Source organism: Musca domestica, unplaced genomic scaffold (assembly GCF_030504385.1).
Source record: "Musca domestica strain aabys unplaced genomic scaffold, Musca_domestica.polishedcontigs.V.1.1 16, whole genome shotgun sequence".
Classification (NCBI taxonomy): Eukaryota; Metazoa; Arthropoda; class Insecta; order Diptera; family Muscidae; genus Musca; species Musca domestica.
Window position 1 is genome coordinate 13258969 of NW_026712219.1, and position 27417 is coordinate 13286385.

General features: G+C 36.8%; 1 protein-coding gene across 1 annotated transcript in view; it reads left to right on the top strand.

Moving 5' to 3' along the window:
• The window catches only part of LOC101900537 (uncharacterized), a 223396-nt gene that overhangs the window by 71894 nt on the left and 124085 nt on the right, over nucleotides 1–27417 (top strand). The window contains exon 3 of the mRNA XM_005179455.4: nucleotides 17278–17347. The gene's annotated coding sequence lies outside the window, so the exon portion shown is untranslated. The remainder of the gene's footprint in view (nucleotides 1–17277; nucleotides 17348–27417) is intronic.

The following is a 27417-nucleotide window of genomic DNA, read 5'->3' on the forward strand; positions in this document are numbered from 1 at the left end:
TGTTAATTTGGCGTTTTATGAGCTTCATGAGTACTCAAAATTTTAATATTTTGTGGGGGAGGTACCAGGAGGAGTGGAGCGATGTATTCCCCCTTCACACCAGATGTGTGAAATTTAAAGACAATCGGACTTTTACATCACATTTAATGAGATTGTAATTATTCAAAATTTTGACCATTTGTGGGGAAAGTACTTGATGGTGTGAACCGATATTGTCCATTTTCACACCTGACCTAGCACTGACCCAAATATTAGGAATGGCAAAATTGGAGCAAATTCGGATTATCCTTTCTCTTTCTGTGCAAAAAATATTTTTTTTTGAAAATTTCGTCCTTTTGTGGGGGAGGTACCCGAATGAGTGGACCAATATTGCCCATCTCCGAACTCGGTCTAAGTTTTACAAAAATATTGCGATGTAGCCAATTTGGACCAAATCGGATACTCCCTTCGAGAGTTATCGTGCGCACCAGCCAGCCAGACGGACGGACATCGCTAGATCGACTCCAAATGTTCTGAAACGGATTTGGTCCAAAGAGACCTAGGGTCTAAAACCGTTATTTCGACTAGGCACGTTTTGGCCGCATCAAATGATATATACCTTCTGTAGCCATATGGCTGAGGGTATAAAAAAATGTACAAGAACTTGAATCCTTTGTATTGGTCAGACGGAAAGAGCTAGAATTCCGAAATTTGGAATGAAAGTCCCTGATGGAGTACAGTATAGATGTATCAAAGGGTTTTTGGAAATTCGAACTTTAAGGTTACGAACATTTCCAAAATTGTACTTAACTTTTGCAAATGGTACCATTTGGTATTAAGTGGACGGATAGAGCTAAAAATGGAGAGAACTGAAATTGACTATAAGAATCAAGTTTAGAAAAGTAAATTTGATATTTGAAGGTGGTTTTGGAAATGGAAATAAGTGCGAACTGTACTAAGTGATACAAAATTTCGAACAGAATTCGTATTCCAAAGTATGGCTATATTTTTCAACGGAATTGTCTGAAAATCCACACAAGGAGTACCTTGTAAGTACTTTATCCCCTGGAACAAAATTATCTATATAGGTTCACGATATCGTCTATCCTCCATGCAACGGTATCCCTCAATATTCGGTAATTTGATGATTTAAGCCACAGCTTTCAACGGAATTGTCTGAAAATTCACACAAATAGTTCCGTGTGAGTACTTTATCCCCTGAAATAGAATTGTCTATATGGGTCCACAATATCGTATATCCCCCATATATCGGGACCTTCCGATTTTCGATACTTTTAAAATTTTAACAGAATTTTTAATGGATTGTATTTTTTTTTAATTTTCGTAATTCATCTTAAATGGTGGAGGGTATTCAAAGTTCGGCCCGGCCGAACATATTGCTTTTTTCCTTGTTTATATTAAAGTCTCTGAATTTAAGCGTGGTTCACTTTAAACTTCATATACCAGTAAGACCGTTTGCATAATGCAGTGAGGCCGTTATATGGGGCCATACCAAAACGGGAACCTCTATAGGCAATTTTATACTTCAAGGATTGTCATCTATCAAATCTTCTAAAATACCAAATTTTAAACAATTATGAGGGTAAATGTGACTATACCGAATATCGGTGGGTATAGTTATACATGGAAAACGTGGAACTAAATATTCAATGTTTTTGCCACCGGACTAGAACCCATGATGAAGCTGGAATTTTGAAATGTTGGCATTGGGATCTCTGTTGGTGGCAGGTTTGTGATAAAGAGCTTGTTTTGGAAATGTGCACTACAAGTGCATGAAAAGTACTAAATAGCACTATGTTTGGCACCATTTGGCATTGGGTTAACAGATGGTGATTGAAATTGTACTAAATTTGGTATTGAGTGAATGTATAGAGCTGGAATCCCGAAATTTGATATTGAGGCATCCGTTGGTATCAGGTGGTGGTTTTGCAAATCCGTATTATAACTGCTTGAAAATGACTAAATGGTACGGTAAATTGTCGGTCACTGTTAGTGTCTAGGATGGAGATATGTAGATTATTACTAAATCTCTCTAATTTGGTATTAGGTGAAGGGATAGAGGTAAAATTCTGAAATTTGATATTGAGATCACTGTTGGTTTCCAGGGTTTACATATGAGGACGTTTTGAAATAGTTATGGACAGAAAAATTGGATGGAACCACATCCATTTTTCAATGGTTTTACAAAGATTTTCCTCATTCCACTTCGAACACGTCACACCACGGTGCGTATAATTTATGACATTATGTATACGCAAGGATGTACACAGGGATATTCCAAAGTACAATACGTTGCGTATAGATTATGGCACTACATTGGCATATTTGTCGAAATTAGAGACAAATATTTTTCTTGACGTCTAACGCGCTCAAATTCCACATAGAAATAAGAAATCGGTGACGAAACAAATTGGAAATTTGGTCGGAAAAACTAGGATTCTGAACCGCCGTATACCGTCTCCATCAGATTACAAGAAATATTTCAAATGATTCAATCGCTTTTTATACCCTACAACACATAGTGGTAAGGGTATTTTGTCTTTGTGTATTTATTTGTAACATGGAGAAGAAAGCGAGATAGACCCACTTTCTGAGTCGATTTATGCATGTCTGTCCGTCCATATATTTTAGTGAACAAAAAGCAGGTCGCATTTATTATCCGATTGAGATGAAATTTTCCAATCAATATTTGTTTGACCCAAGGACAAACCCTATTAAAATTGGTGATGATCGGATCAGATTTAGATATAGCTCCCATATATATCTTTAACCGATTTCGGGTTAATTATGCACCAAATGGCCAATATCAGTTTAAATGCCCCGAATTTTGGCACATCTGACCGACCGAATTTAGTCTAGAAACAAGTGCACCAAATTTTGAGAAGATCGGTTCAGATATAGCTATAGCTCCCACATATATGTGTCATCCCTTCTGTTTAAGTTCTCACATTCGTAATATGCACTCCACAAGATTGATATTTTGTCCCAGCTATCAGATACACTCCAGAAGTACCTCTGCCGAATTTTATCAAGATCGATCCAGATTTGGATATAGTTCCCATATATATTTTTAACCAATTTCGGGTTAATTGTACACCAAATGGCCAATATCAGTCAAAATTACCTGAATTTTTGGCGCATCCGACCGATTTCAGTCTAGAAGTAAGTACACCAAATTTGGTGAAAATCGGCTCAGATATAGCTTTAGCTCCCACACATATGTTTCATACGATTTGGAGTTTAAGTCCCTCACATTCGTAATATGCACCCCACAAGAATGATATTTGGTACCAGATATCAGATACAGCCCAGAAATACCTCTGCCAAATTTTAATAAAATCGATTCAGATTTAAATATAGCTCCCATATATATCTTAAACCGATTTGGGGGTAATTATGACTAAATGGCCAATATCAGTCCAAATTACTTGAATTTTTTTGCACATTCGACCGATTTCAGTCTAGAAGCAAGGTTCAGATGCAGCTTCAGCTCCCACATATATGTTTCATCCGATTTGGAGTTTTAGTTTCTCAAATTCGTAATATGCACTCTACAAAAATGACATTTGGTACCAGATAACTTATGGAGCTCGAAAATACCTCTGTCAAAATGTATCAAGATCGGTTCAAATTAGGATATAGCTCCCATGTATATCCTTGTTACGATTTCAGATTCATTGTTCAACTAATGTCTAATATGAGCCCAAAGGGAGTGAATTTCGAACGCACGTTTCCATTTGGAGGAACTCGGCTGCGATATTATCTGTTTTTAATATATTCGGATTCAGAATTGGATATGCCTCCCATATATTAGTTCCCTCTGAAACCAAATTACAACTGCTCTAAAGCCAAAGATTGCAGGGTAGTATAATCTACTTCAATTAGATTCTTTTGTTACGGGAGCTCTACTAAATACGCATAGTGGTGTAGGGTATCATATAGTCGGCTTCGACCGACTTTTGACTTTTCCTTATTGGGTTTTATTGGTGTTTATAGCCTCTACCATTCTATGGAGGGTGTATTAACTTTGTAATTCCGTTTGTAACTCCTCGAAATACTCATGTCAGACCCAACGACGTATAAATATATTCTTGATCAGCGTAAAATTCTAAGTCGATTTAGCGATGTCCATCTGTTTGTCCGTCTGTCTGTTGCAATCACGCTATCTTTCGAACAAATTGAGATAGAAGGCTAAAATTTTGCACACATGTTTATTTTTCCAGTAGGCAGGTTAAGTTCGTAAATGGGCCATGTAGGTCCACGTTTTCATATAGCCCCATATAACGGTACCTCCCGATATTCGGTATTTTGATGATTTTAGCGACATTATTCACCGAAATTGTTTCAAATTTGGTATTTGAAGTTCGAAATGGATACTACAGCCTAAGACAGAAAATTGTCTGTGCAGGTCCACCTCTTCGTAAAGTCCCCATATAACGGTATCTCCCAATATTCGGTATTTTGATGATTTTAGCGAATTTATTCACCGGAATTGTTTCAAATTTGGTATTTGAAGTTCGAAATAGATACTACAACCTAGGACAGAAAATTGTCTGGGCAGTTCCACGTCTTCGTATAGTCCCCATATAACGGTACCTCCCAATATTCGGTTTTTTAATGATTTTAGCGTCATTATTCACCGGAGTAGTTCCAAATTACGTATTTAGAGTTCGCAATGGGAACTACAGTCTGTGAAAGAAAATTATCTATGCATGTTCAGGTCTTCGTATAGCCCCCATATAACGGTACCTCCCAATATTCGGTATTTTGACAATTTTAGGTACAATACTCACCGAAATTGTTTGAGATGTCGTATTTGAAGTTCGTAATGGATGCTGCAGCCTGTGACAGAAAATTGTCTATGCATGTCCAGGTTTTCGTATAGCTCCGATATAACGGTACCTCCCTATATACGGTATTTTGACGATGCTACATTATTCACCGTTTATAATTTGTTAATGGCTTATAACAACCAATGCCTATTTACGACCACGTCGTATGGACCCCAATATAACGGCTATATGCGGTATTTTTATAATTTTAACAGAATTTTTAACGGATTTTATTTTTTGAAAATTTCCAAATGGTGGAGGGTATTCAAAGTTCGGCCCAGTCCTGAACTTACTGCTTTTTCACTTGTTTCTCTTGTTTAAATTTTTTCCATGTCACTCTATGGTGCGTATACGTTATGACACCACGTATACGCCTAGACATCCCAAAGTGTAATATGTTGCGTATACTTTCTGACACCATGTATACGCATGGCTATGGCTAAAGTAAAATGTCATAATGATTATTAAGTTTTGAACTTTTCAACAACTGGCAATTGAAATTAATTTAACAAATAACCTTAGATATTCCCTTTCCTCCTACTCCTCCTGCTCTTCTTCTTCGTCTTTCTTGACAATGTCTTGCTATGATGACATCTCATCAAGAACAGATTTTTCCTTGCCGATATGACATCTGTGACATGATCATATATTCATGTTGCACAAACATTGACTTTTCATTGACTAATAGAATATAATTTGTCAAAATTTTGTGCCTGTAATCCTTTAAATGGTGACATGAATTTGTATTAACAACAAAAACATGACTTGTAAGCTATTAGGAGTTGAACGCTTGAGCACTTCTGAAAAAGATGAAGAAGAAGATGAAGAAAAACGGAAAAGATTTTCCATAAATATGACGCCTCCTCTATGGATATTTTACGAATTTGTAGACATTTGATTTAGGAACTCAGGCACACGCACACACACATCCATAAATATTTAAGCCTTTGATGTTATAGCTAGTACCAGGCCAGATTTTGTATGGGCATATATGTGTGTGTGCGTATGTGTACATGTGTGTGTGTGTGAGTTTGCCGAACATGCCATGCAAAACATTAATAATAAATGTTCCTCATGTAGGCTAATTTTAATTAAGGGAAACGAAACATAAACCGGCACTCTTGTTCAGGTCCGCTCTCTCTCTTGCAATCTCTCCCGGACTCTCTTTCATTGCTTGTCAAGGATTTATAATAACTTCTTAATATGTTTTTAATACTTTTAATTGCAATTAAATTACGACAAACTACGGCAACGACAAGGGACCGTAATACTATTATGTTCCCACACATTCCAGGTACACAATCAAATTTCACTCCCCCAGTGCTCTTCCTCCAAGGCAGACACACACACATCCTGACCAAATGACTTTTCTTTTCTTCGAAAAACTTACAACAGACACACCCACACACACATGCTGGCACACCCACACACACACACTCATATACCCCAAGGAAAGAAAGTACCGCTGTTCATTGTGTTAATTACTCTAGAACTCTGATAGTTGAAACATCAGTTCTGTTAGTTGTAGACGCCTCCGGCATTGAATGTGGATGAATGGTAGATGGAAGTGTGTGTGTGCGAGTGAGTGTGTCTGCATGTCGATTTTCATATTGAGACAACAGGCAATGTTCTGGCATCTGTTATGCAAATGGTTCTTTCTATACCGTTAAAATTATAGACACATTATTCCTGGGGAAAATTTACAACAGCAGCAACAACTACAACTATATGGCCATTAAAAACTTTTCAACACCAAGTCATACACACACACACACACACATACACAGAGAGCAGAGAAATTCCTTTACATGACATACTTCACTGTATGTGGTAGTGGTACTTGAATATTCTTTCAAATGCCATACATCAACTTCAATAGTTCTTTTCTTCGTCTTCGTCTTCATCCTCGCCCTCGCCCTCGTCGTCGTCTTTGGCTTGTTAAGTTTTATTGTCTTTATGGCGGGACAGTGGGCCGTTTGGCAGTTAAGATGAGGACACCAAAGGGAGAAGTAAAACATTTAAGCTGTTATGGCCAATTTGGCGTATGAGTAATGTTGTTAAGTATACGCAGTGGAGAATTCATGTGCATAGTTTTGTAAATTTTTGAATTAAGTGGTGCGACTTTTAAAATTTTAGGGAGAGAATTAAGTGATGCGACTTTTAACATTTTAGGGAGAGCCTAGAAGGATACTCTAAAATTACAAAAAAAAAAAAAAAAACAGTTAGAAATTATCAGTCGGTTGTGAAGACAGATTCTCGATTATTTAACTGTATATTGAAATAATCGAGAATCGGTCTTCAGAGATAAAAAAACTGGAACAAAGTCAAGCGCCACAATTTTTACATTTTTTTAATTATATTGAATGAAAGCAAAAAATATCGGAAATAGCATGAAATTTTAGAATAACTTTAGATTTGTTCGAATTGGTCACCTTTGGCACGAATTATGGCACGCTGCCCGAATGTTGCTCTGTAATGTTGCTTCTTGTAATTTGGCCCATTTCTGGCGAAGTGCTTGCTTGAGGTGATCGACACTTTGGTATTTTTTAGTGCCAACCTTACTTTCCAAGATACTCCAGACACAATAGTCCAACGGATTGGTATCCGCAGATTTTGGTATCCATTGTGCGCAGGAAATGAAGCGAGGAACCTCATTTTCTAACCATTTTTGGGTGGCGCGTGCTGAGTGCGATTGTGTTAAGTCCTGTTGCAATGTCCAAGGTCTGCGGCCAAAAGTTTGCGTGCCCAAGGCTTTAATACACCCTCCAGAATATTTTCGCGATAACATACAGCATTTATTCTGATGCCACGGTCGATTAATACGAGCGGAGAACGACCACCGGCTGATATGGCTGCCCACACCATCACCATGGCCGGCGCTTGGGTTCTGGTGGCCAACCGAAGGTGCACATTTTCAGCTGACCTTTTTGGCAAGTAAACTCTTCAGCTCTTTTGAGTCTATTTTCTTTCTGTTGCGGTGTTAGTTCTTGCACTTATTGGAATTTCAATGGTTTTACCCCGAGCTCATTTTTTAATATTTGCCCAATATTGCCGTATAATGAGAAATGTTCAGCTCACGAGCTATTTTTCGGCCACTTCGACGCGGGTTTCGATCAAGTCGCTTTACTTTTCGAACCATTTCTGCTGATGTTGCTGTTCCGTTCTTTCGTTCACTTCCTTGACGTTTGGCTACGCTACCAGTATCACGGTAACGAGCGATGGTACGAGGCACAAAAGATTTATTCACATTTAAATGCTGGAGTGCTCTAACGATAGCCACTTGTAGTTTTCCATCAAAATATAAAGAAATCACACTATCACGCTTAAATCCATCACGAATAACTTTTTCTCTGGAAAATTCTCACCAAAATGCTTTTGTACGCTTGTAAACAATATAATGTGCTGTCACTGGAATAACTTCAACAGCTGTCGGTCGAGTGACTTAGAAATGACAACACTCTGAAATTGGTTGCAATTTTTTCATCTTACCAATGGTTGCTCTCCGCTCGTATTTATCGAAAATATGTTGGAGGGTGTATTAAAGCCTTGGGCACGCAAACAGTTTGGCCGCAGACCTTGGACATTCCAACAGAACTCAGCACGAGCCAGCCAAAAATGGTTACAAAATGAGGTTCCTCGCTTCATTTTCAGTGCACAATGGCCACCAATTTCTCCGGATACCAATCCGTTGGCACTAAAAAATTCCAAAGTGTCGATCACCTCAAGCGAGCGCTTCGCCGGGAACGGTCCAAAATACCGCAGAGCAACATTCGGGCAGCGTGCGACGTTTTCATTGGGCGTTTGAAGGCCATAATTCGTGCCAATGGTGACCAATTCGAACAAATCTAAACTTATTCTAAAATTTGATGCTATTTCCGACATTTTTTGCTTTCATTCAATTAAAATTAAAAAAAAAATGTAAAAATTATGGTGTTTGACTTATTTCTCATTTTTTTATCTCACCCTCTATATACCCTCTGTATTGCTATGGGTATATAAATTATTTTGCTGATCTCTGGCGAAAAATTGTAGTAATAAAAACGTCGTAATTCTAGTTTAGTAAAGACCCTTCTACTTTTTTTATAATTTTGTTCCAGAGGCAGGTATTTTTACTCTGATCCCGGGAAACTATTTTTTTCTTGGAGGCGGACCCGGGACCCCAGATTTTTGACCCGAAAGTCCGGGTTCAAGTCCCCGACTAGACTCGGATCCAGTTACCTGATGTAGACAATATAAAAATCATAAGCGGTTTGTTGATTTTTGGAACCGGATTTTTTATAAAACCCCAAAAAAGTCGAAAAGGGGCCCATTATGGGGGTCAAACAATTTGATGCCAAATTATTGCTGACACTCTTACCTTTCCAAAAGTAGTAAGCATTCAAACGATACCTATATTGTCTATATCGGGTAAGTTGATCGGGGTCTGGGTCAAAAAAAAAATTGTTTCCCGGAATCTAGGTAAAAATAACTACCACTGGAAAATTTTTCGAAAGAATCGAAGAGTTCTTACTGAAAAGTTGTGGATTTTAAAAACTTTTAAAAAGGAACTGGCGAAATATCGTAGAATTGAAAAAACAAAGGGCACCTGAGCAATTAATGTGAGTTTTTTAGAAAAATCGTTTCAAGGTCATCTGGCAAAAATTGTTGGATTTGTTAGGAAAATTATTTTGAAAATCTTTGAAATTAAAATTTTTTTAAGGATTTTCGACAAAAGATTGATGAAAATAAGAGAACTATTTTGCAGACCTCTGACCAAAAACCGTGGAAAATTGTTCAAGGACTTTTTAGAGGGTTTTCGACCTCGAATCGGGACGTTAAAACAAAAATGTCTGATGAAAAAAGTTGGTTTTTTGGAAAATTATTTTTTAAGGCAATTACAAAATTCGTAACTCTGCAGAGTTTAAAGTAAGGGATCAATAGATTTTTAAGAGTTTTTTTTTTTAATTTAAAATTTTTAACCACAATTCTTGATTTTTATGTTGATTCGTATTTAAAAAAAAAAATATATATATATATATATATAAAATATCCTGGCAAATACTATAGTTATTGAACGGAATTTCTGGTAAAAAATCATATTATTTTATTAAAATACTTCCTGGCCCTCACGAGTTCTGGTTGAAGTGTTCTTTTATTAAATATATCTGTTTTTACAAGGATGTCCTGAAAATAGTGTAATTTTTCACAAAAGACTAAATCATTCTGGTGTTGTTTTTCCAGAAACTCTGTCCAAATATCGTCGTGAATTAAAAAAAAAAAATAATAAGTAAAAAAGCGTAAGTTCGGTCGGGCCGGGACACATTTGGCAATTTTCAAAATACTAAAATCCATTAAAAATTCTGTTAAAATCTTAAAAATACTGAATGTAGCCGTATATTAGGGTCTTTACGACAAGGTGGACCTGCATACGCAACTTTTGTCATAAGCCTGCACGAACAATTTTCTGGCATAAGATGTAGTATCCATTACGAACTTCAAATACAAAATTTGAAATAAGTCGCTAAAATCATCAAAATATTGTATACGGGGGTACCGTTATATGGGGGCTATACGAAGACGTGGACCTACATGGCCCATTTTTTGTCTTTTGATGTAGTATCGAATGCGAACTTCGAATACCAAATTTGAAAAAATTCCAGTAAATAATGTCGTTAAAATCATCAAAATGCCGAATATCGGAAGGTACCGTTATACGGGGTCTATACAAAGACGTGGATCTACATGACCCATTTTCTGTTTTAGGCTGTAGTATCCATTACAAACTTCAAATACCAATTTTGAAACAATTTTGATAAATAGTGTCGCTAAAATCATCAAAATACTGAATATCTGGAGGTACCGTTATATGGGAGCTATACCAAAACGTGGCCCTACATGGCCAATTTTCAATACCAAATGTCCTGCAGACATAATATACATTTGAGTACAATTTTATCAATCTACTTCAATTCGTTCGTAAGCTTGAGTGATTTCCACAGACGGACAGACGGATAGACGGACGGACATCACTAAATCGACATAGAATTTTATTCTGATCAACAATATATATATATATATATATATATATATATATATATATATTGTGGGGTCTACAATTTATAGTTCGAGGTGTTACAAACGGAATAACAGACTTAATATTATATATAAAAATAATAACATTTTAAGGATTACTGACTGAAAATTATGGATTTTCAAGTGCACTGTTTTAAGGAAATCAGTTTAAAAAGGGAAGTAAACTTTTAAAGAAGATTTTATTGATAACTTGTTGTTTATCATTTTTGGTCAAAATCTTATATTTTTATATATTTTTCTTAAATATATTTTTTTTAAGAAATTTTTTCCCAAAAAAAAAATATATATGTTTTTATAAGATAAAATCAATACCTGGCATTTGGTTTGTGTAGAAACACATATTTTGCTGTCTAAATTCTGAAATTGAGCCATATATTCAATTATATGTATATTGACAAAAATTTTTGCAAATTTTCGAATATTAGACTCCTAGAGCGTATAAGTAATGCCACAACGTATACGCATATATGTCCTGAAAAAAAATCATTTAAGTTCAGAAAACTCAAAATGCAAATATTTATGCCATTAATATATAAAGACCTTGAGGGCTTTTCACCTAAGACTAGATTTGGCAACCAGAAAACCGAAAAGAAAATTACCACTAAATCCCCTGAGATACTGAGTACATTTGCCTGAATGTTCTTCAAAAAAATTAAAATTATGCAAATTTTTGGTAAAGCCAAAATGAAATGAAATATTTTTTTGTTGTGGTTGTTGTTGTTTTGCATTTTGAATTTTATTATAGTTAACATGTGACTTAAATTCCAAGGCAAATGGAAATTCATTTGTGTTTGCCACCTTAAGGCAATAGTTGATGTCGAGAAGATTTGCAAAATATGCTAAACCCCAAGACGAAGAGAATGCAAGGGCAAAAGAGGAAGAGAGGGAGAGAAGATGAGATTGAGATACCTGAATTTACATAATGATGGGACATTTAAGTTTGGCTCTTTTTTTTTTGTTCTGTTTGCATAATATACAGCAAGTCTTTTATTGTAATATTGTAATAAGCCATAAAACTAAGCCAATCAATTTAAAAGAAGAAAAGCCCCAATGGCATGTGGCCAAATAAGGAAAATGCTTTTCTTTTTTCTGATAACGGAGTGTTGCAGTTTTAATTTTATTGGCGTGTTTTTCTTTTTTTTCGTTTTGTTTTGTTTTGTCTCCAACAAACAAAAGACCAATGAATGCCGCATTCTAGCCTGGGAAAGAAACTAATTTATGGCAAACAAAACTGAACAATGCGAACTCAGTGTTTTATGGGAATTTTCCCCATTGAAACACACACATACACACGCGCTCTTAAATACATGATTGGGCATGCTTGACATCCCTAGGAAAATGGCAATGATTGTTCTCGGTTTGTTAGCAGAAATCGATAATGCAGACATACTTTTCCAAAAAAACTATCAAGGGGGTCAAACAGTCTCATCGATATTCAATGGAGCAAAGGATTTTTATACCCTACACCACAAGGTGGTCAGGGTATTATGTCTTTGTGCATTTGTTTGTAACAGGCAAAAGCAAACGAGATAGTCCCATAGTTCCTTTTGATGATCTGCATAGAATCACATTCTGAGTCGATTTATGCATGTCCGTCCGTCCGTCTGTCCATGTATTTTTGCGAACAAAGTACAGTTAGCATTTATTACCCGATCCATATGAAATTTTGCACAAATTATTTGTTTAGCCCAAGAACGAACCCTATTGAACTTGAAGATAATCGGTCAAAATTTAGATATAGCTCCCATATATATCTTCGTCCGATTTGCCTTTTATTGTGCACCAAACGTGTAATATCAGCTCGCATTGTATGGAATTTTGCACATACAACCAAATTAGGCCTGAAAATAAGTATGCCAAATTTGATCGAAATCGGTTCAGATATACCTATAGCTCCCCTATATATTGCTCATCCGATTTGTTATTCTTGTCCTCCGCAGCCGTATTATGCACTCTGCAACAACAATATTTGGGGAAATATCTCAAATACAGCTCAGAAATACCTTTGCTAAATTTTATCGAGATCGGTTCAGATTTGGATATATCTCCCATATATAACTTCGTCCGATTTACCTTTGATTGTGCACCAAACGTCCAATATTTGCCCAAATGGGATGAAATTTGGCACTTACGACCGAATTTAGTCTAGAAGCTAGTATGTCAAATTTGGTGAAGATCGGTTCAGATATAGCTATAGCTCCCATATATATTGTTCATCCGATTTGTTATATTTGTTACCCACAGCCGTAATATGCACTCCGCAACAACGATATTCAGGGAAATATATCAAATACAGCTCAGAAATACATTTCCCAAATTTTCGAGATTGGTTCAGATTTAGATATAGCTTTCATATATATCTATCCGATTTCAAGTTAATTGTTCACCAAATGGATAATTCAAGCCTGAATTGAAAAGGGGAAGGGGATGAAGTTCTACTTAAGATGCAAAGTGATGTAGGGTATCATAAAGTCGGCCCCGTCCGACTTTAAGACTTTACTGGTTAAGATATATGAATTCCTGTCGTTTAGGTAAGAATTAGACCCTTGAAATCTTCTAGGATCTATAGTAGAATTTTATGACATTTTTTTATTTTTAAAACCATATTTTAAAGAATTATCAAAAATAAACTCTAGGTGACTTGCTCGAGGTTTAATCATTCTCCGTATTTTTTATCTGCAATATTGCCAAAGACACGGTATACCTAAAATACATGGATTTCGAGGAACTGCCTGTTAGAGTTAAAACTTTGTAATATTTTTTATTTCGTAGTTAAAAATATAACTCTTCGGAAAATTTAAAAAAATCATGAGATATTTTTAGGAAACAGAAAAAAAAAAAATAAAAATTAAAATTGGCTATCATTGGCCATACCTGCCATTGACTTTAGCCACCACCATTAAAACTAGCATAGCATCAACCATATCCTTGCAATTTCGTTCCGGCTGATTTGGTGGCATGGCATAGCATGTGAGCGAGTGTGGGCAGCACCTACCTCAATGGAAGAACGAAGCGTATCGGGGGCTGAGGTAGAACATTGAAATGCTACCCAAACACGCAATGAACATAGACAGGGTAACAAACCCAACAACAAAACAAAAAACGAAACGCAGAAACAAACGAATACCACAACAAGGAGGCGTGAAAAGATCTGGGGGTGGGGTGCAGGGAAGAGAGCGAAACACACAATGTAAATTTTAAAGATATCCGAAGCGAACAAAGCGGGCAGAGTGGTGGCGGCGGAGAGCCGACAACCATGCCAATGAACAGAACAAAAATAACTTTTAACATTTAACAAACGATGCCTTCTTGTTTTGCTAATGAATTATGGTAAAATTCCATTTAGAATAGGCGGACGGACGGACGGACGGACGAATGGGTGTATTGACGTTGCAATGTGTTGTCGGCATCGACAGGTTCGCTTGGTGGTCTTTGGGAGTTGGTTTTTTTTTCCAACACAACCCGATGAGTTGCGAAACTTGTCGAGCATTCCTTGAGCAAGACTAAATAGTTTTGGACGGAGAAAGTACGTGGTTTTGGGTTTCGAGTTAATGGTGTGGTGTGCTGTGTGTTGGGGCAGGAATGGCTATGGAGTGGAAGTTGGAAAGTTCGGTGGTTTTAAGTAAGGGAATTTACAGTTAGAGAGTTGCCAGGATACAATGGCATAACGGGGTAGTTAAATTAGTTTGGAAGATAATCAATAGTGAGAGGCTGTTTAAGTAGATGTTCTATTGGAGGAAGGCCTTTCAAAGGGCATTCCAAAGCAAGGGGACCCTTCAAGGGTCTTCCATGGTGTATAATGTTTTAAGGGTTTTCTATGGACTGAAGAAGGCTTCTATGGACCGAAGACCTTAACAAGATATCCTAAGGGCCGGAGACCTTTACAAGGGTTCTATGGAAAGAATACCATCGCAAGGTCTTCTATGGACCAAAAACCCTTTCGAGGTCTTCTATAGACCGCAGGCCTTCGCAAGGTTTTCAATGGACCGAAGATCTTTTTGAGGTCTTCTATAGACCACAGGCTTTTACAAGGTCTTCCGTGAACAAAATACCTTTTCGAGGTCCTCTGTAGACCGAAGAAATTTACAAGGTCTTCTATGGACCGAAGACATTTACAAGGTCTTCTATAGACAGAAGACATTTACAAGGTCTTCTATAGACGGAAGACCTTTACAAGGTCTTCTATAGACGGAAGACCTTTACAAGGTCTTCTATAGACAGAAGACCTTTATAAGGTCTTCTATAGACGGAAGACCTTTACAATGTCTTCTATGGACCGAAGACCTGTAAAAGGTCTTCCTTAGATCTTTACAAGGTCTTCTATAGGCCGAAGAAGTCCTTAACGTTTTTTGTGGATCAAAGCACTCTATGGACCGGAATCCTTTACAAGGTCTTCTTTGAACCGAAGACCAAGGTATTCTATGGACCGAAGACCTGCAAAAGGTCTTCCTTAGGTCTTTACAAGGTCTTCTATAGGCCGAAGAAGTCTTGAACGTTTTTTTTAGACCAAAGACTTTTAGACCGAACACCTTTACGAGGTTTTCTAGTGACCGATGACCTTCACAAGGTTTTCTCTAGACCTTTTACAAAGGTCTAGACAGCCTCTCACAAAGTCTTCTATGGACCGAAGGCCTTCTTCTTTGTACCGAAGACCTCCACAAGCCTTTTTTTGCACCAATAACCTCTTCAGGGTCTTCAATGGACCAAAGTCTCTTTCTATGGACCAAATACTTTTGTGAGGTCTTCTATAGACCGAAGCTCTGTACGAGGTCTTCTATGGACCGAGGACCTTGGCAAGATGAACCGAATGAGATTTTCCGTGGAACGAAGATCTTTTTGAGGTCTTCTACAGACCAAAGGTTTTTACAGGGTCCTCCGTGGACAAAATACCTTTTCGAGGTCCTCTGTAGACCGAAAACCTTTTCGAGGTCTTCTATGGACCGAACACCTTTCCGAGGTCTTCTATAGAGCGAAGATCTTCACAAGGTCTTCTACAGACCGAAGACCTTTACAAGTTTTCACATGGACCCAAGACCTTTACAAGGTTTCTCATGTACCGAAGACCTGCAAAAGGTCTTTCTTACTCCTTTACAAAGTCTTCTATAGAAGGAAAGTCTTGGACATCTTTTGTGGACCAAAGACCTCTGGAACAAGGTATTTTATGGACCGAAGACCTTTACGAAACCTTCTAAAGAACGAAGACCTTTACAAGGTCTTTTATCGACCCTAGAGCCTACGGGTTCTACATTTTTACACGTTCTTCTATGGACCGAGAACTTTTGCAAGGTCTTTCGTATGTCGAAGATCTTTGCAAGGTCTTCTATGGACCAAAGACTTTTACAAAATCTTCCATGAAATTATGACCTTCACAAGTCATTCTATGGACCTAAGAACTTTAAAAAGCCTTCTAAAAACAAAGACCTTAACAAAGGGTTTTATCAACCCAAGAGCCATACCAAATCTTCTATGGGCACAAGACCTTTACAAGGTTTTCTATGGGTCTTCTATGGAAAGAAGCCCTTTACCAGGTCTTCCATTGATCTAATACCTTATCTAGATCTTTTATGAAGGCCTTTGCAAGCTTTTCTATGAACCGAAGACCTCTAAAAAGTCTTCTGAGACCGGCGGAGGATTTTCCTTAGATATTAGACCTTAATAAGGTCTTCTATAGACCGAAGACCTATAGAGGGTCTTCTTAGGGCCTTAGATCTTTTCAATTCTTTCAATTCTCAGAAGCTATTCAAATTTCTTCTGGGCATGGACATATTTGTTGTTGTCTTAGTCATGTTACTGACACATTTTCCACCTAATTCATTTCTTGGAAATTTTGTCCCTCCGCCCCGCATTAGGTTTCTGCACATGCCTTTGAACTTTTTAGCTTTTTTTATATTCGTCTTGGCTATGTGATGACACCACATGCACGCCAGCTGTCTTTCGCTGAAATGAATATGAAATGTGCCCGCCATACCAAAAAGGAGAAAATTTACAAGGGGCTGATATATTTCCAGTCATCGCCGAGGCCTCACACGACTGTGTCAATTTAATAGACACATGAGGTCATGCACGCACACAGACACGTTGTGGCTTCATAACGCGTATTCCACATTGACTTCTTAGCGACGCACAGTGCGTGCAAGTTTGTGTGGGCGGAGCGATGGAATACAGAGTAGGGTTATCCATGGTGAATACTATGCCTGTCAGGGGATTTTCATGGATGCAACAATATTTTTCTGTTAGAATAAAAATCTTTGGAAAAGCTATAATAACAATAATATTGTTTAACAAAATAGAAACACCTTTTGTATAAATATTTTACTTTGTTTGTTTAATTTTTAATATTTAATCTAATTTTATATTTTTCATACTTTTCTAGATTTCGAAAATGATTGGATTTAAAATGTTGGAATACGATGCAATTATTTGGTTGTGTTAATCGTTGCTAGGTAAGTCTCCAATCGTACGCACTATGCATGTGTGCGTGCATTAAAACATTGTGGAACAGTGTGGCGTATACGTGTTGACATGAATCATACGCCACAATTCACAGAGCGGATTAAACATTTGAATAATCTTTCAACACATTATTTTTTCTAATCAAAAATATCTTGAGGGATTCAATTAGAATGCCACAATGAAATACAAATTGAATTTTAACAAGTAAAAAAGCTGTAAGTTCGGCCGGACCGAACTTTAAATACCCTCCACCAGTTGGTACAAATTTGGCAATTTCCAAAAAAAATGATAAATAAATAAATAAAATCCGTTAAAAATTCTGTTAAAATATTAAAAATACCAAATGCTTATACGACGACATGGATCTGCACAGGCAACTTTTGTCATAAGTTATTACAATATTTAAATGCGAAACTTGAAGAAAATTCTGTTTATAATGTAGCTAAAATCATCAAAATACCGAATATGGGGGGTACCGTTATATGGGGGCTATACGAAGACTTGAACCTGCACAGACAATTTTCTGGCATGGGCTGAAGTATCCATTACGAACTTCAAATGCCAAATTTGAAACAATTCCGGTGAATAATGTCGCTAAAATCGTCAAAATACCGAATATCGGGGGAGGGGGTGGGGGGTACGGTATATGGGGGCTATACGAAGACGTGGACCTACATGGCCCATTTTCTGTTTTATGCTGCAGTATCTATTACGAACTTCAAATACCAAATTTGGAACGATTCCGATAAATAAGGTCGCTAAAATCATTAAAATACCGAATATCGGGGGGTACCGTTATATGGGGGCTACACGAAGACGTGGACCTGAACAGATAATTTTCTGTCTTAGGCTGTAGTATCCATTACGAACTTCAAATGCCAAATTTGAAACAATTCCGGTGAATAATGTCGCTAAAATCGTCAAAATACCGAATTTCGGGAGGTACCGTTATATATGGGCTATATGATAATTTGGACCTACATGGCCCATTTACGAACTTAATTTTAGCCTTCTATCTCAATTTGTTCGAAAGATAGCGTGATTACAACAGACATACAAACAGACAGACAGACGGACATGGCTAAATCGTCTTAGAATTTTACGCTGATCAATAATATATACACTTTTTTGGGTCTGACATGAGTATAACGAGGAGTTACAAACGGAATGACAAAATTAATATACCCTCCATAGTATGGTGGAGGGTATAAAAATAAAATAATTTGTATTTCGTCTTCAAATACTAGACTAGAAGTGGTAGAAATTAACGCATCGATGGGAGGTTTCGCGGGATGAAAACTCAAAAACTTGACAGAAAGCTAAATTTTAATTTCCCTTTAATTAACGCACCAATGCTATCCCAAAAGGAATCTTCTGTCCTCAGATATTGAACTTCAGTTTTGTGCACAGAATACAAAAATTAGATTAATAGGGCATTTTACAATTCAAAGATTAAGGGAAATGATTTCAGGTCTTCTTAAGAAAATACGCTTTTCGGGTTTTTATACCCTCCACCATACATAGAAAGAAGTTTTTGTTTAGTATCTTAAAAGAAGACCTTCTTTAGGGTTTCTATGGAAAACCCCGTTTATGGGTTTATTATCTTTTGAGAAAGCCTTCTCCAGAAAAATAGCTTCTACATTTCTTCTAATGAAGTCATATTTCTATCTTTTGTGAATTTTTTTTACGGGATCAAGATATTTTCGGGAAATGTTCTCTGAGGAACGACTACATTTTCCTGGCCTTCTATGGAAAATGATCCCATTTATTTCTCTTCTGAAAAATAGGCTTTTTATTTTATTTTTTTTTCTGGAAAAAATCGCGTCTCTTGAGGGAAGGCTCTTTTGAAAAATGGGATTCTTTTGAAATGACATCTTCTGCAGGTACCCTCCACCATTTAGAACGAATTTGGAAATTTTAAACAAATAAAATGCATTAAAAATTCTGTTAAAATTTAAAAAATACCGGGGTCTATACTACGTGGACCTACATAGACATTGTTTGTCATAAGCCATTACCATATTCAAATTGGAAATTTGAAATAAACGGTGAATAATTTAGATAAAATCATCAAAATACCGTATATAGGGAGGTACCGTTATATGAGGGCTATACGAAGACGTGGACCTGCACAGATAATTTTTTGTCATAGGCTGAAGTATCTATTTCGAATTTCAAATACCAAATTTGAAACAACTCCGGTGAATAATGTCGCTAAAATAATCAAAATACCGAATATTGGGGGGTAACGTTATATGGGGGCTATACGAAGATGTGAACCTGTATAGACAATTTTCTGCCTTAGGCTGTAGTATCCATTTCGAACTTTAAATGCCAAATTTGAAACAACTCCGGTGAATAATGTCGCTAAAATCATCAAAATATCGAACATCGGGAGGTACCGTTATATGGGGGCTATATGAAAACGTGGACCTACATGGCCCATTTACGAACTTAACATGCCTACTGGCAAAATAAACATGTGTACAAAATTTTAGCCTTCTATCACAATTCGTTCGAATGATAGGGTGATTACAACATACAGACAGACGGACAGACAGACACAGACGGACATCGCTAAATCGACTTAGAATTTTACGCTAACCAAGAATATATATATATACTTTGTTGGGTCTAACATGAGTATTTTGAGGAGTAACAAACGGAATGACAAAGTTAATATACCTTCCATAGTATGGTGGAGGGTATAAAAAAAGCATTAAATCAATGAGGGCCCGTGAAAAAAAATCCTTAAAAATCTACGACTATGGTGGAGGGTATAAAAACTGCAACAAAGTCAAACGCCATAATTTTTTATGAATTTTTTTGATAATTTTATTGAATGAAAGCTAAAAATGTCGGAAACAGCATCAGATTTTAGAATAAGTTTAGATTTGTTCGAATTTATCACCTTTGGCACGAACTATGGCCTTCAAACGGCCAATTAATCCGTCACACACTGCCCGAATGTTGCTCTGGGGTATTTTGGCCTATTCCCGGCGAAGCGCTTGCTTGAGGTGATCGACACTTGAGTATTTTTTACACAATAGTCCAACGGATATGTATCCGGAGATTTTGGTGGCCATTGTGAGCTGAAAATGAAGCGAAACCCTCATTTTTAACCATTCTTGGGTGGCGCGTGCTGAGTCCTGTTGGAATGTCCAATGTCTGCGGCCAAAATGCTTGCGTGCCCAAGGCTTTAATACAGCTTTCATAATATTTTCACGATAATATTCGGCATTTATTCTGATGCCACGATCGATTAATACGAGCGGAGAACGACCATCGGCTGTTATGGCGGTCCACACCATCACAATGACCGGCGCTTGAGTTCTGGTGGCCAACCGAAGGTGCACATTTTCAGCTGACCTCTTTGGCAATTAAACACGATCACTTTGTTTGTTTACAAACTGCTATACAACGAATGTTTTCTGTTCGGAGAAAACCAAATTCGGCAGTTCACTACTTTCGGCCAAGCGAAGCAATTCTTTAGCTCTTTTGAGTCTATTTTCTTTCTGTTGCGGTTTAAGTTCTTGCAGTTTTTGAAATTTCAATGGCTTTACCCCGAGCTCATTTTTCAATATTTTTTCCGAATGGAATATTGCGATATGTTTAGCTCACGAGCCATTTATCGACCACTGCGACAAGGGTTTCGATCTAGTCGCTTCTTTACTTTTCGAACCATTTCTGCTGATGTTGCTGTTTTCTTCCGTCCACTCCCTTGACGTTGGGCTACGAGTAGTGCTACCAGTATCACGGTAACGAGCGATGCTACGAGACACAAACGATTTATTCACATTTAAATGCTGGAGTGCTCTAACGATAGCCACTTGTGGTTTTCCAGCCAAATATAAAGAAATCACACTGTCACGCTTGAATTCCATCACGAATAACTTTTTTTCTGGAAAATTCTCACCAAAATGCTTTTGTACGCTAGTAAATAATATAATGAGCTGTCACTGGAAAAATTTTAATAGCTGTCGGACGAGTAGCTTAGAAATGACAGCAGTCTGAAGTTGGTTGCAGTTTTTTCATCTCCCCCTGTATTATTTTAAAAATAAGATATTTGATAATTTGTCTTCTAATCAAGACTAGAAATGGTAGAAATTAACACCTTGGCGGGGTGAAAACTCATTAACTTGACACATAGCAAATTTGTCATTTTCTTTTAATTATCGCACCAAAGCCTAAACCTAATTAGGAATTTCCTCTCCTTAGATATTAGACCTCATTTTAGTACACAGAATACAAAGATGAGATTTAATAGGGTATTTTATAAGATGTCTCTCATTTACAGAATCATTGATCTTCTATAGTAACTAGATCCTTTCAAAGCTTTACGATTACGACGGGACTACTCAAAGTGTCTTTTACGGATGGAAACATATTCGAATATTTAAGAAGACCTTATTTTGAGATTCTATGGGATAAACAGGTTCTTGGGGTACTCTACAGAATAAATACCATCGTATGTTCTACTACTGAAGGTTGAACTTCTACATATCTTCTATAGAAACACCACCTTCTTGGAGGATTCTGCGGGAATGAAGACCTTTATCATTTTTTACAGAAATTAGAACTTAATTGGGCATTCTTTAGAAAGAAAATGTTTTTAGGTTTTTTAAAGAAAAAACCCTTTTCAGGCTTTTCTTATCAATCTTCTATGACAGAATTTTTCTAAAAAGTTATTTTTGGATGGGAAATCCTTTTGGACAGAACCTACTTTAGTACGTCTACTATTGACATGTTCTCTTTAAGACATCTCCTATAGGCATTAAAATCTTTAAACACTGTACTATATTAATGGGGTTTCTCTTGCGGGGAATGTACCAGAGGAAGTACGCCGATATGTTCCATTTTCACAGCATATCTGGTGTTAGTAAAAATGATGGCATATGTGAAATTTGAAGCGAACAGGATGCTTATTTCGGATTTTATGAACGTTTCAGTTATTTACAATTTTGGCCCTCTGTGGGGGAGGTACCAGAAGGAGTGAATCAATATATTCCATCTTCACAGTAGACCTTGGGTTACTAACACTATTGTGATATGTGTAATTTGAAGACAATCGGACTCTTACATCACTTTTTATAAATGTTATAAAATTCAAAATTTTGAGTGGAGATGGAGTCTATTTTCTAACCTGATCTAGGTCAAAAGCAAATGTGAGGATTTGCAAAATTGAAGCTAAATTGGATTATCCTTTCCCTTTCTGTGCAGTAAAATATTTTTTTGAAAATGTTGACCTTTGATAATAATATTAGGATGTACCATGTTTGGACCAAATCGGATACGTCCTTCGAGAGTTATTGTGCGCACCAGCCAGTAGACAGACAGATAGAAGGGCGGACATCGCTAGATACGGATTTGGTCTAAAGAGACCAAGGGTCTAACACCATTATTTCGATAATATGTACCCTCTCTAGCCATATGGCTGAGGGTATAATTAGAGAAGGCTATCAGGTACCGTTATATGGGAGACATACCACAATATGAAGCTATATTAGCAGTTTTTTTTTTACAAAATGAAAAATACCTTCAAATACCAAATTCCAGATAATTCTGTTGGAAAATATGCCGAGAATCGTCGAAATGCCTAAAATAAAGGGGGTAGCATTATATGGAGGCTATACAAACAAGTTGATCGATATAGCCCATCTTCGAACTTAATCTAAGTTGAGACCCAAAACGCATGTGTACCAGTCTTCAGTACTTCTATCTTAACTTCTTTTGAAGGACATGGCAATATCGGACTGGAATTTTACGCTGATCATGAATACATGAATATACTTTAGAAAAATTATTGAGAGCGCCTAAAAGTGTGCATTAAAATAATCAATGTTAGAGTAAACCGTTCGGCCTGGCCGAAGTCTGAATACCCTCCATCATTTGGAATGAATTTGGAAATTTTCAAAAAAAAAAAAAAATCCATTCAAAATTTTGTACTATACGAAGACGTGATCCTGCATAGGCAACATTTGTCATATGCCATTACAATATTCAAATACGAAACTTGAAAAAATCCGGTGAATAATGTTGGTAATATTATCAAAATACCGAATATAGGAAGGTACCCTTATATCGGGGCTATACGAAGACCTGGTCCTGCATAGACAATTTTCTGTCACAGGCTGTAGTACCTATTATGAACTTGAAATAAGTAATTTCAAACAATTTCGGTAAATATTGTACCGAAACTCATCAAATTGCCGAATTTAGGCAGGTACTTATATATGGGGCCTATACGAAGACCTGGACCTGCATAGACAATTTTCTGTCATAGACTGTAGTTCCCATTATGAACTCTAAACACGAAATTTGAAACAACTTCGGTGAATAATGTCACTAAAATCGTCAAAATATCGAATATCGGGGGGTACCGTTTTTTGTCGTATAGCCCACATCGTGGACTTATATAGCCATTTCTGGTTCAGGGGGTAAAGTGCTTAGAAAGAACTTCTAGTATGGATTTTTAGGAAATTCCAATGAAAATGTGGCTAAAATCATAAATATATCAGAGATCGGTAGGTATCGTTATATGGGGGCTATACGATATCGTGCACATATATAGACAATTATCTTATAAGCGGTAAGGTACCCACAAAGCATTTCTTGTGTAGAATTTTAGACAATTCCATTGAAAAATGTAACTAAAATCATCAAAGTACCGAATGTATGGAGGATGTACGATATCGTGGGCCTATATAGACAATACTCTTTCAGGTGGTTAAGTACTCAGAAGAAACTCCTATTTGAGGAGTATCAGATAATTTCATTGAAAAATTTGGCATCAAAATACAGAGGACTATACTTTATCGTGGACCGATGTAGTCCATCTTCGAGCTTAACCTGCCTGCAGACAAAGGACTGATGTGGGCAAAATTTTAACTTCCTATCTTAATTCCTTTTGACTGTAGCGTGATTTCAACAGACGGCGAACGGGCAGGGTTAAATCGTCATAGAATTTTCCGCTGATCACGAATATACGTACTTTTTTATGTCTAAAATTATTATTTCAATGAGTTACAAACGGAATGACAAATTTAAAATACCTCATTTTAATGTACCTTATTGGTAGCGCCTTAAAGTATGCATTAAAATCCTTAAGACTGGTGTGTAAAATTTCACTTTACAAATGACTGTAACATAGTGTGTAAACTAGCTTTAACATGGACAGCCGAAGGACTCAGCTTGTCCAGATTTAGTATATGCATAAGTTTTGAGTCAATATTTCGAGGAATCATGAACTTCTGAGCCAAAACAAACTCATTACTCCCTCTCCACAGATATGCCATACACCTGGGCTTATGAGTATTGTTAACAATCATACGACACCACACAACTCTCTTTATTATTCAAATCAAAACTTTTTTCCCATTTCCACAAATAAAAGTAGCCAATATCCATCCATGGGGGAATTTTCTTTCTTAAAGACCTAAATAACTGGCACGACATACCAACAACGACGACACAATGGCTGACTGGCCAATGAATGTTCAACGAGTCATTGGAAATTGGCTTTCTTAAGTCATTCGGAGCAAACTATGTTATTTGCCCCCAACAACAACAACAACGACGACAACACAAAAGAAATAAAAATCAATATCATTTAAAATTCTAAGCACGCGATTTAAGTTAGTACTGCTGTTCGTACAGCAGCGATTTTGGCAATGCCATACACTTCTCCCGCCCGCACACACTCACACACACACACAGAGACTCACTCACATGTTCCATGTTAGGAGTCATGCATGCATGATGCCCTTTTTCCTCCTTTCCTTCCTTCCTCCCTTGTTTCAAAAAGAGGATAATGTAATAAAAAGATGTCAAGAAAATTAAAGCAAAACTTCAAATAGGTAAGACAATAAAGGGAAAGAGAGAAAGAGAACCAAACAAAGCAAAGGTAACAGGAAATTTAGAGAAGAAGAAGAAGTAGCAAAATCATTCTCATAGAACATTATTTATAATTTTTATATTTCCCCTCCTCCACCTCCGCCACTTGTGAATACAAACCATAGAGGAAGAACAAGAAGAACAGTAACGTGCAAAAAAATCCTCCAACAAAATAGCACTTTTAACAAGTTTCGTCGGGATTTATGATGTCTTTTTGGTAATGAAAGGAAAAGCTCTGTCAAAGATTTATGTTTCCAGTACGTTGTTCGGGCGAGCAAGCTACTTGGTCCTCTTTGCGTCCATCTATTGTTGTTGCTTAAAGCGGCCAAAGTGAAATAGATATGTAGCTTGACCCCCCCTCTTCATTTTCTGCAAGGCATGCCAATTAATTTGAAACTTTTATATTAAATTTAATAACAAATCCAAAAAAGAAAAAAGGAAACTTTTTTTCGGTATTGTTTGGAAAACAAAGCAAAGGAAAGACCCGGAAAATGGTTAGAACAAAACAGGATGTTTTAATAGTTGTGTCTATAAATTCATTGGCAATAAATGTAATTCGTTTACAAAGGCCACATGGATACTTTTGAGGGGTGAAAATTCACCCGAAAAAAATGATCTATTAAAGGATGTAATTAGCAGCTTTAAAGGATATTCCTTAGATAGAGCAGGTATTTGTTATAGAAAAGGTATTTGTGCGATACACCTTCTTTAAATCTTTTTAAAATCTAAATTTGAAATTTTCAAAATTTGACATTTTTTTCAATAGAACTTGAACTTGATGCCCTTCAAAAAAAAAAAAAAACAAGTTAAAAAATAGTAAGTTCGAACTTTGAATACCCTCCACCATTTGAAACGAATTTCGAAATTTTCAAAAAATAAAATCCTTAAAAATTCTGTTAAAATTTTAAGAATACCAAAAATAGATGTTATATTGGAATCTATACGACGTGGGCCTACATAGACATTGTTTGTCATAAGCCCTTACCATATTCAAATTCGAAACTTCAAATAAACGGTGAATAATGTAGCTAAAGTCATCAAAATATCGTATATAGGGAGGTACCGTTATATCGGAGCTGTGCAAAGACCTGGACCTGCATGGACAATTTTCCGTCACAGGCTGTAGCATCCATTACGAACTTCAAATACCACATCTCAAAAAATTTCGGTGAGTATTGTACCTAAATTCGTAAAAATACCGAATATTGGGAGGTACTGATATATGGGGCCTATACGAAGACCTGAACCTGCATAGACAATTTTCTGTCGCAGACTGTAGTTCCCAAAACGAACTCTAAATACGTAATTTGAAACAATTCTAGTGAATAATGTCGCTAAAATCATCAAAATACCGAATATCGGGAGGTACCGTTACATGGGGGCTATACGAAGACGTGGACCTGCACCGACAATTTTCTGTCATAGGCTGTAATATCCATTACGAATCTCAAATACCAAATTTGAATCAATTCCGGTGAATAATGTCGCTAAAACATGGCCCATTTACGAACTTAAATTGCCTACTGGAAAAATAAACATGTGTGCAAAATTTTTGCCCTCTGTCTCAATTCGTTCGAAAGCTAACGTGATTACAACAGACAGACGGACAGACGGACATCGCTAAATCGACTTAGAATTTTACGCTGATCAAGAATATTTATACTTTGTTCGGTCTGACATGATTATTTCGAGGAGTTACAAACGGAATGACAAAGTTAATATACCCTCCATAGTATGGATTATTACAGGGTGAGATGAAAAAACTCCAACCAACTTCAGACTGCTGTCATTTACTAAGTCACTCGTCCGTCAGCTGTTAAAATTATTCCAGTGACAGCTCATTATATTGTTTAAAAGCGTACAAAAGCATTTGGGGGAGAATGTTCCAGAAAAGAAGCTATTCGTGATGGAATTCGCGCGTGATATTGTGATTTCTTCATATTTGGTTGGAAAACCACAAGTTGCTATCGTTAGAGCACTCCAGCATTTAAATGTGAATAAATCTTTTGTGTCTCGTAGCATCGCTCATTGCCGTGATACAGGTAGCGTAGCCCGACGTCAAGGAAGTGGACGGAAGAACGAAATAGCAACATCAGCAGAAATGGTTCGAAAAGTAAAGAAGCGACTTGATCGAAAATCGCACCGTAGTGGCCGATAAATGACTCGT